This window comes from Daphnia magna, linkage group LG9 (genome assembly GCF_020631705.1).
Source record: "Daphnia magna isolate NIES linkage group LG9, ASM2063170v1.1, whole genome shotgun sequence".
Classification (NCBI taxonomy): domain Eukaryota; kingdom Metazoa; phylum Arthropoda; class Branchiopoda; order Diplostraca; family Daphniidae; genus Daphnia; species Daphnia magna.
This window is the reverse complement of record NC_059190.1, coordinates 5,936,622-5,952,868: the sequence shown is the minus strand read 5'-3', so window position 1 is coordinate 5,952,868 and position 16,247 is coordinate 5,936,622. Positions and strand designations below refer to the sequence as shown.

Here is a 16,247-nt window from a genome sequence, read left to right as displayed (position 1 = left end):
TTTGTTCTGACGTTGCTAAGGGGTTGTAGGCCCTAGTAGGGGATTTTTCTGGCAAGTTTTGGCGTGATGCTAGAGACTCCGCTCTCTCATTTCCCGGAATCCCAACGTGACTTGGGATCCAGCAGATTCTAGTCTGGGTACCTGAGCTTTTTAAGTTCAATGCTGTTTGAGTTATTGATTGGATGACTTGATTTTTTCCTTCATCAGGGTAAGCCAGTGCTGCAACTACTATTTTGGAGTCGGTAAAGATGACTAGTTCCTCCATTTCACCTGTGTGGTTGTATGCCAGTTCCATGGCCATGTGGATGGCATAAGCTTCTGCTGAAAATATCGACGTCCCTTCTGCCAGACTGCCCGTTTCTTCGATGTTCAGCGTGGGAAGGATTGCCGCATAGGTCGTATGTTTGTTTTCTTCATTAAGTGAGCTGTCTGTTTAAGCCTCTGTGGCATTTTGCCTTTGCGTTTTGTACTCGAAGAATAGTGCTTTGGCCTTTGTTTGGTTGGCTAGGGCTTCTGTCTTGCTTATTTGTAAGAAGTCTAGGATAATCGGTTATTTTGACCATGGCGGAAGGGTGTGTGGCAGAGCACCTTGATCTTTATCTTCTTGGAATAGGTTGAGGTTGGCCATGATTGTGTGGGAAGTTGCTTGGTATAGAGCAGGGGTGTTGAAGTCCTTCCAGCTTATGGGGTTTCTTCTTAGGTTTTGGCACGGTTTGAACATGGGGTGGTTTGGTTGCTTCTCTACTCTGATCAGGTATCTACCTGACAGCCATGTTTTTCTCACTGATAGTGGTTGTAGGTCCAGTTCTAGGAGGATTTCTTTTATTGGCGTGGATTGGGTAGCGTTTAGGATTATCCTCATCATGCTATTTTGAATGCCTTCTATTTTTTTCTGTCTGCTTTGGCTCGAAGTGCCAAACACCATGATGCCGTAATCGATCCGACTTCGCACTAGAGCTTTGTACATTATGATCAGTGAGGCTGTGCTAGGGCCGTGTTTTGTGTGGCCTAGAATTTTGAACAGGTTTTTAAGTTTCACATTTTTGCTGATCACGGCTTCGGTTTGTTTGTTCCAGCGTAGACCTTTGTCGAAGTACACACCAAAGTGCTTTATTTCACTCACTTCCGGGATTTTTGATCCTGCTATAAACAGTAGAGGGTTAGTTTGATCTTTCCTTTGTCTTGTAAAGTTGATTAGGCTAGATTTTGGGGCTGAAAATTTGAACCTCCATTTCTTGCTCCATTCCGTGCATTTGTCTAGGTATGGTGTTAACTTAGTTTCAGCCTCTCTTCCATCTTTTGCGTATGTGTGGAATTCTATATCATCAGCAAATAGTAGTGTTTGTCCTGGTTCGGGAAGAGATGGGAAGTCGTCCATCATGATTGAGAACAGCAGTGGGCTGATTGGAGATCCTTGCGGTACCCCTACTTTTAGTTCACGGTTTTCCGAGGTAGTATTGCCGATCTTAACATTGTAAGTTCTATTGCAGAGTAGGTTTCTTGTCTAGTGTAGGATTTTCCCAATGATGCCTTTCTTGCTTAGTTTGTAGAGAAGGCCCTGGATCCCTGTTGTGTCGAATGCTTTGGATATGTCTAGGAAAACTGCATACGTGTTCGTAGGGTTTATATTGTTGAATCCTTTTCTGATGGAGTGCTCTAGACCGATGATGTTATCCATAGTGCTCCTTCCTTTTCTGAAGCCGGCTTGCGTATTTAATCTAAGTCCTTTCTTTTCTAGTAGCCAAGATATCGTTCCATGACTTTTCCTAGACATGAGGTCAGGGAGATAGGACGATAAGATTCTGGGTGGTCAACTGGTTTTTCGGGTTTCCTGATAGGGATAACTGTGGCTGTCTTCCAGTCATGGGGTACGTGGGCTGTTTGTAGCATGTTGTTTAGTAGATGTAAAAGGCGTTTCTTGTTGTCGTAGGAGAGATTTTTCAGCATCATATTGTGCACTTTGTCCTGGCCCATTACATTGCTTTTTAGATTGCTAAGTCCATATTTGAGCTCCCGATCAGTGATCTTGGAATTTAATTCATTTGGTTCGTTTGAGGTCATTTGTCTTTTGATAAATTCTTCCAGTCTAGGGTTGTCTGGGGTGATTCCGTAGCTGTGGTCGTATTGGTGCGCCAGTATATTTGCTTTTTCTTTGAGGTCAGCGGTTTGCTGGCCTGTTTTTGGATCCCTTAGCGGTGAGGAACTTAGGTCTGGTGCGGGTGCACCTTTTATCCATGCTTTTGTGAAGTTCCAGGTTTTTTGGGGGGAGCTTCTGGGGTCCAGGTATTTGATGTGTATATTGAGTGCGTCTTTTTTGGCTTTGATGATAGTTTCCTTTTTTTTCCTTTTTTTTTCTCTCCATGCGGCTCTATTGGTTTCACAGTTGATTCCCCCTCTTTTAGGGTCGCATGCGTTTCTTGCCTTACGTGATTGGGTTACCGCCTTTTTGCATTCGACGTTCCACCAGGCCCTTGATGGTTCTGCCTTCATGTCCTTGGTGAATTTTTTTATCTTAATGTTGTTGTTTTGGTTCGCTGTAATTAGGGCGTTGTAGAAGATTTTATATTTTTGAGAGGGGTCCCCTGTTTTGTAGAAATCAGTGGAGTCTATGGTTTTTCTTATACTTTCGTTCCAGTTGTTCCAGTCTGCTATATTGAAGTTCCAGCTAGGGGGTCGGCTGAAAGATTGTGATGGTATGGTTTTTAATTTTACATGGATTGGGAAGTGGTCTCTGCCAATGTAGGGTCCTCTTGGTATTTCTGCTGTGGAGCATTTTGAATTGGATGGTTTTGTGGATCAGAATTGCGACTCCTCCTCCTGCTTGAGTCTGTCGGTTTTTATTGACTACGTAGTATTGATTGAATTTGACAGTGAATGAGTCTTTCCAGAAGGTTTCGGAAATGGCGACTATGTGTGGTTTGTATGTGTGCAGATGTGCTTTGAATTCGTATTTTGTATTTGAATTGTATTGGATTAGATTAATCATTTTCTTGTTGTGGTTTTTGGATCTAAGCTGCTTTTCGGTTTCTTGGATGCTGGATCTAGGCCTTCATTATTTTGGTTCTTAGCTGGGGCTAGTCTTGTCATAGTGGAAGGTGTTTTCAATCCGGATCCTACATTTGAAGTACCTTTCGAGGGATTTTCTACCGGCTGTTCTATATCCATCTCTTCTTCGTCCAAGTTTGGGAGGAGTTTTGTTAATAGGAGGCATATTTTGTCTAGTTTCAGGTTGGAGGCCAGTTGTCCGGTTTCTAGGGTGTTAAGTGAGCTTTCGACATTTCGGACTGTTAAGTCCATGCTTGCCACTTTTCCCTCCAGTGCTTTGACTTTGCAGAGCTCAGCTCTGATTTGCTTCAGTTCTGTTTGTATCGCTTCAATCTTTCCATTTATGAGTTCTGTTTCAGGGTCGATTGCTGATGTACTGGCATTTCCACGCAGTGCCTGGCTGTAGGTTAGGTTGCTTGATTGATGTGAGTGGTGAGTTGTACCCTTTTCTGATATCTGTGAAGGTTGTGTTCTGATTGCTATTTTCATTCGCAGGAACTTGGGGCAGCTTGACGAACTTGCTGGGTGATTACCTTCGCAGTTTATGCAACGAGCTGGCACTGTACAGTTAGGCATATTCTCGTGTTTACCACCGCAATTGTTGCATCTTACTTCGTCTCAACAATTGTTGCTGGTGTGACCTAGCCGTTGGCATTTTTTTGTACATCTTGGTGGGCCTGGGATGTAGCGTCTCGGTGAAAATGAAATTCCATTTAGAAGAATTTCCTTTGGAGCGCAGCCTTCGAATTCAATAGCAACCGTGGTTGTAGGTATTTTTCCTGAGCCTCTATCTATCTTGAATCGGTATACCGAGTTGACTTTGTAGCCCTGTTGTTTGAGGGTTAGATAGATTTCGTCGTCTGTATCTCCTGTAGGGACTTGATGGATGGTGACCCGAGAGTTGTTTGCCGATCTTGACTGTGTGCAGGTAACCATTACTGTGCCGTTTAGGACATGATTTACCTTTAAAAGCTTCATCTGTTGTTCTTTTGTGGTTTGCCTTATGAATAGGTCTCCTCCTGTAGCTAAAGTCACACCTCCTTTGTCGAATAAACCTAGTTCTGATTCTAGTTCCTGGATTATTTGAGTTATTTCCACAGTCTTCATTTGTTTAAACGATATACCATCGTCTCTCTTCATAAATATCGGTGTTAACTTTGATTCAGTGTTGATCGACGCCATGATGGGCTTGGGAGGCGTCACTGGTGGGGGACGGGGTTTTGACTTTTGGGGGATGGGTTGAAAGGATACGCGGTTTTTTTTTTTTTTGCTAAGCGGGAGCACTTTTTTACGCCTGTACGCTGTCGTTTTCGTTTCCAAACTCGCACTTCTCCTTCAATACATTAATTTGTACAAAAAGGATAAAGACCTGCTCCCACAGAGAATTATCGATCAAGTAACAATTAAATAATTGCATCCGATAGCTGCAAAGTCATTATGGATTGTTTTTTTAGTTCATTTCAAAGTTTGCATTCTTCTTCTTCATGCAAAGTTTTTTTTCAGTTCATCTCAACCTCCATCTGCTTGTCCCAATCATCGTAATTGTTATCAGCACTAGTGGCAAAAAAAACAATTATAGAATGGTGACAAAAAAAATTTAAAAAATAAATATATACATGCTTTGAACTGCGCTTCAATCGCGGTCATTGATTTTTTATCCAACTTAAGTGAGATTTTGTTTTTTATCAAGGCTGTCTCCCACATATGCAGGATGGATTACTAACGAATTCCCTTTTACGTTAAAGTAATTAATTGCTGTATTATATATTAACTTAGCATGAATGTACGTACCTATAATGAATTCAATTTCATCGTAGTTGCTAGGTTTCTTCTTGACTACATCAGCACTGGAACCTGTTGCTGATATCAGCTTTGCATATTCTTTCCTCTTGGCCAGAAGATTATTCCATTTGATTTTTGATTTAGTGCCAGTGTCCTTATTGTTCGAAAAACTGTAGCCTGCCTCTTGTAACTTTTTAGTTATCGAATCTCAAACAGGCAGCACTTTCAGTCCCTTCGCACCCAACTTGGGATAATTGTCCTTGATGAGATCTATTGGGGAAAAATGCAATGCAATGATGGTAAATAACATTATCATGCTTTAAAATATTTACATAAAAACAGTAAATTGGCACAATGGTTTAATTGTTGCTGCTCCTTATCCTTTTTTCCATTCCATATAACTTTAATATGATTCAAGACTTCTTCAGTTAGGCTATTCAGGTCACTTTTACTACTGTTTTCTAAAAGATCACTTGATTTAATACAAATTTCGTAAAAAAAGGTTTCGGTGAAGGGTCTCTCTGCCATTGAAATTCAAAATTAGAGAAATAATAATGAAAAACAAATCCCTCCTGTATATAATTTTCAGTTGTTGAAAAGAAATTCATTTGTTTAATTCGTCTTCTTATTTTACAACGTTGCAACAAATGGAAGAGGAGGAGCCATAATCACAGGTGTATTGTGAATTGAGGAGCTGAATGGAGGTTCAGACCTTCATTTAGCTGAATTGAAAAAAATGTGGGAGAGATGAGTTTCAAATTTAGCTGAAGGGAATTTAAAATTGAAATTCACGCAAAAATGGACTTTTTTCATGTTAAAATTCACTTCAGCTGAATTTTTTGCTCAAAAATGCGCCTTATATCTAGAGGACTAAGTAATTTATTTATTTTTTCCATCTTTATATTCCATATTTTGACTTTTTTTGGGGTGTACTAGATATTTCTTTATTTTCAACACCTCGAATCTTCACTCAACTAGTGAAGATATTGACACAATTGTTTGTGCCAAGCTCTTGTTGTAAGGAGATTGAAAAAAAAACATTTTCTTGCAGTTAAGCATAATTGTTTCTAGAATCAAAGCCTATTTTTACAGAAGTAGCGACTCCTATCTATGGACAGTTTCATCGTTATCGTCCTAGTAATCCAAGAAAATCGTGCTAGTTTTTGAACTTGTCATTTTTTGAAATCCCACCAAACGATAGTCGTACTTAGATCTCTTTTTTCTCAAATGTTAGTGTTGGTCTTTGGTCTGATTTCTTTACATACGTTACACAGGGCCAGTAAGAAAGAAAGTCCTGATTGTCACCCCATCGCCGTTTTCGTCTTCATTATCGTCTCGTTCCCGTTTTACCTTTGCCTCATCACCTTCTTGGCCATCTTTGCCTTCTTCACGTTCGTCATCGTCTCATAGCCGTCTTGGTCGCCATCGTCTAATCGCTGTCTTCCCTTTCGCCATCTTTTAAGTTCCATAAGGCACTCTAAAATAAATTCAAAATAATATCCAACCTGATCCCTATGAAAGAAAAAGCTGAATGATTCGCGTTACTACCGTCCCCCTCTATATACTTTGCCGTAGTTCAATCCATGATGAGTGAAAGTCACAAATTGCCGCCTCGTTATTTATATGTTAGTTAGCCGATTTCCGTCTTTATTATTTCATGAACATATTCCCCTTGATCTTAACTATTAAGTATTAAGTGCATTTTTTACAAATGTCGTTTTCACTTCATAACTATCGTAAATTTAAAAAAATGAACCAATTTCCATGCTTTCTTCGCCATTTTTTTCTCCTCGAGCTCGATCCACCCTTCAGTGGCTCAGTCTTGAAAGCGTCCCCCCTCTTCAGCGGCTCAGCCTTGAACGCGTCTCCCCCCTCTACCGATGCCCATGCCAGTGCTCGGGTGGAGTAGTAAATGAAACATATTTAATAAAATAACTATTACGGAATTATTTAAAACATTTTTATAAATAATTTAATGTTATAAAAGCATGAAACTAAAATTACTTTTGAGTTGTACGGGGCTGACCCGCTGCCCAAGCCGGCCAGAAGGATGGTCGAGCGGGTGAAAGGACTGCACGAACTCATGGGAGAGGGGTCAGTAAAGGGTGGTTTACCTGGGCCATCCCATAACCCCCATGTCTTCCCTTTGACTTTCATGTCAACGGGTGGTCTAATAATCAGCAATTCGGGCTTCAATTCTGGTGCAGGGGAATCCAATGGTCCATAGTAAAACCTACAACCATTGGATCCTGGAGGTGATGACAATGGGAAAGCTGGAGATCCTGAGGCTTTATCTGGATCGGCCGTGAATCTGGAAGGCGACTGCAGCCCTTCCTAGTAACATCAGAGAGACCATGTTCCTGTTCAACCAGCGACTTCTCCCTACCAGGACCAGATGCAATCGGTTGGATCCCAACAAGGACGCAAAATGCCCAATCTAAAACAAGACCCAGAAACCGATGAACATCTGATGTTCCAGTGTCGTGCACACCGTGTCACGCCTCACCGTTTGGAGCTGATGGAAGAAATCATGCGTCAAAAAGGATGTAGGACATCAAAAGAAGATCTAATTCGTGGTTATTTTGGACCAATAGGGTATCTCCGGCAAGCGTTTACTCTTCTGGCTACCTACATCTTCATCAACTGGAAGGTAAGAAACCATCAACGTACCCCAAATAAAGAAGAAGTAGAGAGCTTATGGAAAACACTTTGCCCTCATAGTTAAGTCCATAATCCTTTTTTATCTTATCCCATATTTTACTTTAATTTTGTTCATTTAGTGTGTTTGTGTTTTATTTCATACCTAAATATGTAAAATCTTTGTTTATTTTTGTTTATTGTAATATCCTACCTAAATGTCATATGCTATTGTTTACTTTTGTTTATTTTTGTTTAGCACAACCTATGATCCCTTTCATTTGCTTGTTTTTGTTTCTGATTTACACTAGGACCAACAGTGTCAAATTTTCTTTTCTCTGTCCTAATAACGTCTTCATCCGAGGAGCGAAATTATTTGTTTGTTTTTGTTTGTTTTTGTTTGTTGCTTTTTAGGGAGGGGGCGTGTTTCGATACAATGTAAAAATGAAAATTAACAGAAAACAAAAGAGTATTTTGAAAAAAAAAAAATGGGCCAAGGTTCGAATCTCGATAACGAAAAATTTAAAGATAAAAATCTTTAAAGTTACCAACCAACCTTATAGTTACCAATTTTATCATAAATAATCAATATTGATTATAACGAAAAAGTGTATTATAGTTATTTAAAACATTCATTAAAGTAATTTAATGTTTTTTAAAGCACAAAATGAAAATTACTATTACAATTGAATCCCAAAGTCCAAAGGATGGAGTTCTTTAACTGGGTCTCCTTCTTTCTATGTGCCTTTTTCTTATCGTGTGAAAAAAAAATCGAGACGCATCTCGATTGCATATTGCAAACAAAGGGCTAAGAGGTTAAGAGAAACGAAGTTGTTTTATCAGTTCTACATGCAAGAGATGGCCCAAGCAGACCCCTTTGATTGGGTTGCCTTTCAAGAGTTGAGAAACTTCTCGAAGTCTTGTGAGGAGAGCACACTCAAGGGAGCCACACCAAAAAAAAAGCTTTAACTGAAACTAAAAAATGTGAAGTACTACATGTATTCAATTATAATACACGTGTTAAAATGGAATATGGATATGAGAAACGAAAATTTTCAGTGGACGTCCAGCAACAAAATTTTGAAGAGCGGAAAAAGAGCTTTTGCGAGCGGCTCGCGCTCTTTTTTTCAAATGGTGAGTGGAGAGCACGAGCCGCTCGTTTAACGGGTGTGAGCGGATAGTTCTGAGCACGCTACAAAATCGGTGAAATTCTTTCAACTCTGCCCAATGGCGAGTGCTTAATAACCAAAGAAGATGTCTCTAGAGAAATTGTTTCACATTTTACATCGATTTTTAAGAATCAATCTTCTCCTAATACGCTAGCAGGGACTGGTTTTCTTGAGGGATTTAAGGATTGCTAAAAAGTCTCTTCAAACCTAACGGTACCTATTTCATCTTTTGAAATTAAATAAGCCCTTATCCAAACCAAGAAGAACAAGTCTCCCGGTACCTATGGCATTTCCTAAGAATTTTATATAGCAGAATGGGATGAAATCGCTCCCCACCTCCTGGATATGTTTAATCATATCCTCGAAAGGGGAACCCTGACATCATCTCGTGGACAAGCAGCACTAAGACTTATTCCTAAGTGTCAGGACCCTTGTTGGATTTCAGACTTTCGCCCAATATCTATCCTCAATTGTGATTATAAAATCACGGCATTTGTCTTAGCGAGACGGTTGAGACATACCCTTCCAGATACAACTGGGCCTCACGAGAAAGGTGGGGTTCTAGGTCAACTAATTTTTGACAATCTTTGCTTGTATAGGAATGTTATTCAATACGAAGATGACCGGGGATGTCATGGTTCTTCCCAACCTTTGGTTCAATGTATGGGCAATGCTATTGTCGGAGAAGACTTTGAGAAAGCTTACGGCCTGGTTAACAGGAACGTCCTCTGGAAGATACTGGAGGTTATGGGTTGCCATTCTACTTTCATTGGATAGAACTATGTACTGGATAGCAGGAATTTCAATCCACAATGGTACGGAACTGGTAGGGGATATTGATGACATCCATTCCATCCGACAGGGATGTCCCCTCTCGATGCATCTTTTTGTGCTATACATCGAGCCCCTACTTATCCGTTTGTCTCATGATCTCCAAGGTATTAGATTTTTTAATCAAAAACTTGTTGTCAGAGCCTTAATTGATGATGTCACAATTTTTGTTTCATGTTACAATGATTTAGTAATTGCTGGAAGAGTTTTGGAACTATTCTGTCAATGGACTAAGGCAAGGATGAATAAACAGAAAACCAAAATTTTATAATGTAAAGTTTAGTATTTTTATTTTTAGCCTGACAAACATGTTATTAAGTAATAATTCACTAAAGTTCTTTATTTTAAACTGCCTTGTGTATATGACGTAATTCTAGTATTGATTTCATCATGTCTCAATGGTTTCTCATTGTCATTCAATGATAATATTATTAAATTAGTGTATACATTGTTTATAACACTATTGTAAGATTAGGTAGCTCAGTGGTATAGCACCGGATTGTTATTAATTAGGCTTATTGCTCAGATCTTGCTGAAGTAATATTGCTTTATTTTAGGCCGTTAAACTTAGTTAGTTAGTGGTTTAGTTCAATAAAGTAAATTGTTTATTTACTTAACTATTCAATGATACTTAATGTAAAAAAATACATTTTAGGTTAAGTATATTTCTATTTTAGTCCAATGAACATTTAGTTTAGTTATACTTTACTAAAAGTATAGTATAGTTAAGTATGGTATATTAATATAGTTCATCGAAAAGTTAGTTTAGTAATACTACACTAAACTTATTTAGTTATTTTTTAGTCGTGTATTGTTACGTAAAACTAGTATTGATTTCAGTTTGTCTACTAACGGATTTATGTTTATGAGCTCATCAAGTGATATTATAGAAAGTAATAGTGACCAGCTTGAAAAGTTCATTGTAAGTGCCAAAAAAGGAAATCTTGTGCAAAATCTCAAATTCCATTTGATGAATTGTGTTGGACGTCGTTTACAATAACAATGCTTTGTTCTGTGCTGACTTCAATGGATTTGTATAAGTACTTAGTCGAAATCGGATTTATAGATAATAATGTTTCTTCGTGTTGTCTACACTGCTCTGGGCAACTAACATTGGTAGCTTTAATCACTTAATTATGTATATAAGGTATGTGATTATTCATATGTGTCAATAGATTCCTTCTACTACTGCTATTGACGGTCACCAATTCAAATGCAACAATAGAATTGGAATTGATGGTAGCAATATTTTAAAAAAAATTGTGTAGTAAAAAATACACTATTAGAAGGAATTCATGGTTTCATGAATCTCATTTAACAATTAATGAAATCTTGACACTAACTTATTGTTGGTGGAGTGAAATGTCCCAAAAGTATGTGGAAAATGATTTGGATTCAGGTATGTGGATTTTTCGTATTATTTTATATATTATACTATATTATACTTTACACTTATACTAATGTAAGAAACGGCCAGTCGCGTTCCTTGCATCCCTTTCTCCTTTTCCCACGCTTTGAACCCTTTTCCCCCTCTTCCGCCGATAGGTCACCTACCGATGGCTCCGGCCTTCAACCTCCCTTCTACTTGGCCTTCAAACGTGTGAATTCTTCACATTGGTCTTACATTTACACGCAAAATATTAATTCCCTTTGCAACACCTAACCCTAAATGACCTTGTTCCTTCGTATAAATGTTGTCCTTTTCCCCGATTGTCAGTCAGTCATGTTTCAGTCGCTTTTCGTTCATCTTCGAGTGTCTTTTGGGTCAATCCACGCCGATCCGTCAGATGTTGGGTGCGGGTAAGTAACCGATTTTCTTTAAATTTGGACAGTGGATTCATATCGTTATGAAACACTAAATTCCAAATTTTTTTTTTTGGAGTATTTTACGAGATACAACAAAATGAAAATCGATTTTTTTCATTTTGCCGTAGAGGTTTTTCTACTTGTTTTTTTTATTTTTTATGTTTTGTCCTTGTCGTATAATATTTTAAGAAATTAAAATAAAAGATTTTTAAACAGTTTTTACGAGCTTTCGATTGGTTGTATTTGTTTTTTTATTTAATTATTTCTAAGTATAGTAAATAAGATGTAAAGTGTGTTAAAGCTTCCGAGTTTAAAAATCAGAAGCAAAAATCTGCTACCTCGTAGAGTAACCGGTTTTTTGTAAAATTATAAATGAAACCTCGATTTACAACATATCTGAGAATCAGAGAGGTTGAATATTTATTTATATCTCAACAATTGGTCAAAGTTGAGCAATTTTATGGAATTTGAGCTTCATTTTTTGCCTCATGGGCTTTTCAAAAGGGTTGGCTTATCGGGCCCTGGGTGGCTCTGGGTCTGATTACTAACTCTAAAGGGGAAAGGAAATTCAAATCATTGCACTCAACTTGCATTGCATGATGAACAAATGTACCCAATGTCCAGGAATAACTTTTTTGAAACCAAAATTAGTTGAACTATTAGACAATCGTGCAACTATTAAATATAAAATGTGGATCTCAACAGACCGAACTATGCTTGAAGACAAAGAGTGTACTGCTAGTACTTTTGTTGACACATTGCTTGACAAGATTAACAAACTTACAAAGCATCACTTCATAACCAAAGACCAATCCAAATTTTGTCGAGAATTAAAACAAAAAATTACACCGGAATGTTTGATAATATGTTGTTTAAGAATATTTTATTTTAATTTCTTAACAAATTACACGACAGGGACAAAACATTTAAAAAAAATACAGGTAGAAAAACCTCTACGGCAAAATGAAAAAAATCGATTTTCAATTGCTGTATCTCGTAAAATACTCTTTAAAAAAAAATTTGGAATTCAGTGTTTCATAACGATATGAATCCACTGTCCAAATTTAAAGAAAATCGGTTACTTACCCGCGCCCAACATCTGATGGATTGGCGTGGATTGACCCCCTTGCGGTCTTCACCAGTTCACCCTGCAGTCGTCTTTAGTCAAGTCTCCTTTAGTTTTCTGCATTCTTCGTCAGTAAGTCTCTTTTAATCGGACTCGTCTTGTTAACTGTTATCTCGGTCTTTGGCAAGAACGTTGTGCAACAATAAATTTGTCATAATCATACAATTATTCCCTATATTTCTAGAAAATTTTCTCTCTATGTTTATTTGAAATAAAACTGTCAGCGCCACGAATCAATGAACAATTTTTTTATGAAGCATGACAATAACAAAATTAATTTTCTACTTTTTTCATCGTTCTCCTATGGGCAATTCAAATGTTGTTTCAAAGAATAAATTGGCAGTTTTTTCTGGTTTTCATCTACTATGGGTTGGGGAATGTTATCATTTCTAATTCGTCGTCATCCATCCACTCAACACTTTCTTCGTTCAGCTCATTCGCAATTATCACCATACTTTCGCGCTGCCTTTTGGCAGCAACTCGCAAATGTTATATCCGTCTAAAAGTTTCAATTGGTTTCTTAGGGTGCGGACACTTTATGCGAGACTTTAACATTTCTAGAGAGAAGAGAGCAAAGTACAAATGGCAAGTTGTGCATACTCTTTCCTTAAGGGCGGACGGAATTGAAGGGCAGTATAAATCATAAGGAAGGGAATATCGGAAAACGTTAGCCGACCTAGAGAGCATTTCTTTAACATTCAAACATTGGGAAACGAAAAGAGAAGGAAATTTGTGAGACGATCCGTCAGGGGAACGATCTGGAAATTTGAGTCCTTCGTTGGTTTGCGAAATCGGAATAGGAGGGGGCAGAAACCTAGTTTGATTGACGTTGAAAAAGGAGCTGCGGTATTTGCTACAATAATTCCCGTCCGGACATTTCACGATCTGCAAAAAGTACTGGCTTGTTCTTACGTGATCATCAAACCATTTCTGGTCACGTAACAGCAATTCCGTTTCATTCACTTCAGAAATGCTAGGATCGATATAAGACGCGACAATCGGAAATTTATCCACAGTTAGCTGAGACCAAATCTCTGCCAAAGTCTCTCCCGCAAATGCGAAGTTCTGCTCCTCCAATTCTTCGTCGATTGTGCGTCTTTGTTCATCCAGGTGACTGCCAAATCGATCGTGGGGAATGATGATTCCACTCAGTTCTTTACTCCTCCTACAGTACCTTCCCCGGCAACGAGCATGGTTACCAATGTTCAGTTCATTTCAGAAGAGAATATGGGACATAAAACTGACTGAAACAAACGAGCATGGTTACCCATGTTCGTTTTATTTCAGAAGAGAATATGGGACATAAAACTGACTGAAACAAACGTGGTTGCCCATGTTCGTTTCATTTCAGTGCCCAGTAAAACAAACTAATCTGACTGAAACAAATATGATTACCCATGTTCGTTTCATTTCTGAAGAGAATATGGAACATAAAACTGACTGAAACGAACATGGTTAACCATGTTCGTTTCATTTTAGTGCTTTTCTTTTGTAGTCTAGAGCAATACTTGACCTTACTGAGAAAACAAAAAATTTAAAACTAGTTTTTCTACTTTTTTCTTTTTCATTTTTTAAATTTAAATTTTGCAGAATTCGATAGATCTCGTTGAGATCTATCTATCGTTCAGCAGAAAATCGATTCCTCTGCCGTCATTTTCGACGACGAGTTGAACTAACCGTAAATATTCAGAACTTTTGTCTTCACCGAAATACCGATAATAACACAATGCATTTTTTACAATGCTATTAATCTTGAATATTCAATACATTTGATGGAAAGCTCGCCTTTAGAGCGGTCACTCGAGGCATCTCTAAGCAATGCCATTCCGTCGGCCCTGTCCCTCAGGTCATTAGAGATAGAATACAGGTAGTTCCTCATCTCTTTTTTAGTTTGTAAAAGGCATTCCTTGTTTCTCTTTTTCAGATTTCAGCAATCAATCAGTTTGAAATCCTGAAACGATACTAGAATAAAAAAAATATATCAATATAATTCCAATTCCATTTAAAAGAAAGATTCCTGTAGAACTGCACACCATTTACCTTTGTTTGCAACATCCCAAGAGGAGACACCTTTGTTGAAATGTTCGGGAGTCACCAATTCTACACCTGGCACCGACTTTTCATTAATTTCTTTGACTAAATTTGTAGCCTTGCTTTCAACCTTGCATCTCTTACTAATTAATTTCTGCCTCCATTTTGATGACTCTTTAAACAACCAACAATGACAATTAGCTGAGTACTGAATGAAAGTAAAATAAAAATATTAACCTGCCACCGTTTGAACAATAAAAAAAAAGGAAGGTGATCGAAGCTCAGTTTCCTTTACTGGTGAAGATGACGGAGATTCAGTTTCCTCTAGAGCATGTGTGATGTTCCCTGAACTTTCTACGAAGATGGATTACTTAGTTACTAGTACGCTTATGTTGCTGCTCACTTGTTACCTTCGTTCATGAGTGATGTTTCATGAAGCTCAGCTTCCTGTGTAGGGATGGTAGCTGCAAGGGACGAATTAGATTTCCGAGTCCAATGTTTTCGAGTCTACTCGACAAAATACTCGATACTCGAGTAGGATTTTAGGATAAAGTAATTTTTTTTGGTTTTGTTTTGGGGTCAACACGAGTTGTAGCAAGGCCTACTTAATGCTTAAGGCCTGTAAACTCGTATACCTCCTATGGCGGTGACTTGCTACCTGGCAACAACCAATGAGAGGAAAAACAAGGGTTACGACGACACCACCTGGCGCTCGCTACTGCTACTGCTTCGAAAACCTAAATACAAGATTAAGCAAAAACAGGATTTCCTTGTATTTTTTAATTAAGAGTATCTTAGAATCCTTAATTTTTAGTTAAAGAATTCCAGTAAGTGTAGAAAATCACCTCTTTGAAAAAGATTTGTGTCCGCTAAGTAATATTTTCATCATTACATTTCACCATTTCAATCAAACTAGCATCGGTATTGGGATGGTGGATAAGGAATCCGTCTAGAAATTTATGGATATGAGTATTTCGGTTTAAGTCTATATTATGTCATGTTATCAATGTGAGTAAAGTTTTATAAATTTTAAATTTTATCTCTAGGTGAAAATGTTTAATCCGTTTATAGATTTTTTTCCTAAATGATTAATTCAATTAACTACAAGAACAAAAAGAAAATTTTTCATTTACATGATAATAAAACTTGTATATTTTTAACATACTACTTTTTTCTTTTTAACAACTCAATTGCCATATTGCTGTAAACTAGCACACTTTTCATTTCAAAAATTAGATTTCCTTTTGTTTTATATTTATTCATGTGTTTATGTAACTATAACAAGTGTTAAAGTTTTTTGGGGGTATTTTTCAACGAGGCTATAATTGCGAGCGCCAGATGTTGTCGTCGTAACCCTTGTTTTTTGGCTCTTATTAGGGAACGCCTACCCGCCATAGAAGATATTTGAGTTTACAGGCCTTAAGCATTAAGTAGGCCTTGGCCATGCTTGGAGCCGTCGCGATGAGCGATATCTAGTTGAAGATTTTCGCCACTTTATCCAAAGACACCAGAAGGTGAGAAGGTGAGCAAGTGCCGTATATTTTATAGTATTTTTTAAAAACCAACCGTTCAGAATTTTACCAACTAATCCTAACTACTGTTATGTGTCCCATGCCATAGTTAGTTTAGGGTTTGCCTCTTTTGCTAAATTAGCTAATGAACTGACGTACATATCACCGTTTGGCTTGCGAGTAGTCCTATTATCCCAGTTCCTGTTAGCGAATACACTAGCCAACACTCCTCAATGGCGACTGCAGTCGCTAATGATGGAGACTAGTAGCGACACGTGGTAGGAAAATATCGAATACACTAGCCACCTG

The 16,247-nt window shown here is 38.0% G+C and overlaps 1 long non-coding RNA gene across 1 annotated transcript; it reads left to right on the top strand.

Moving 5' to 3' along the window:
* The first annotated feature begins 262 nt into the window (after nt 1-262).
* LOC123475787 lies at nt 263-3,669 on the top strand. Its single transcript, XR_006651155.1, has 3 exons — nt 263-395; nt 3,405-3,477; nt 3,541-3,669. It is a non-coding gene; the product is annotated as an uncharacterized LOC123475787 (long non-coding RNA).
* The last annotated feature ends 12,578 nt before the right edge of the window (nt 3,670-16,247 follow it).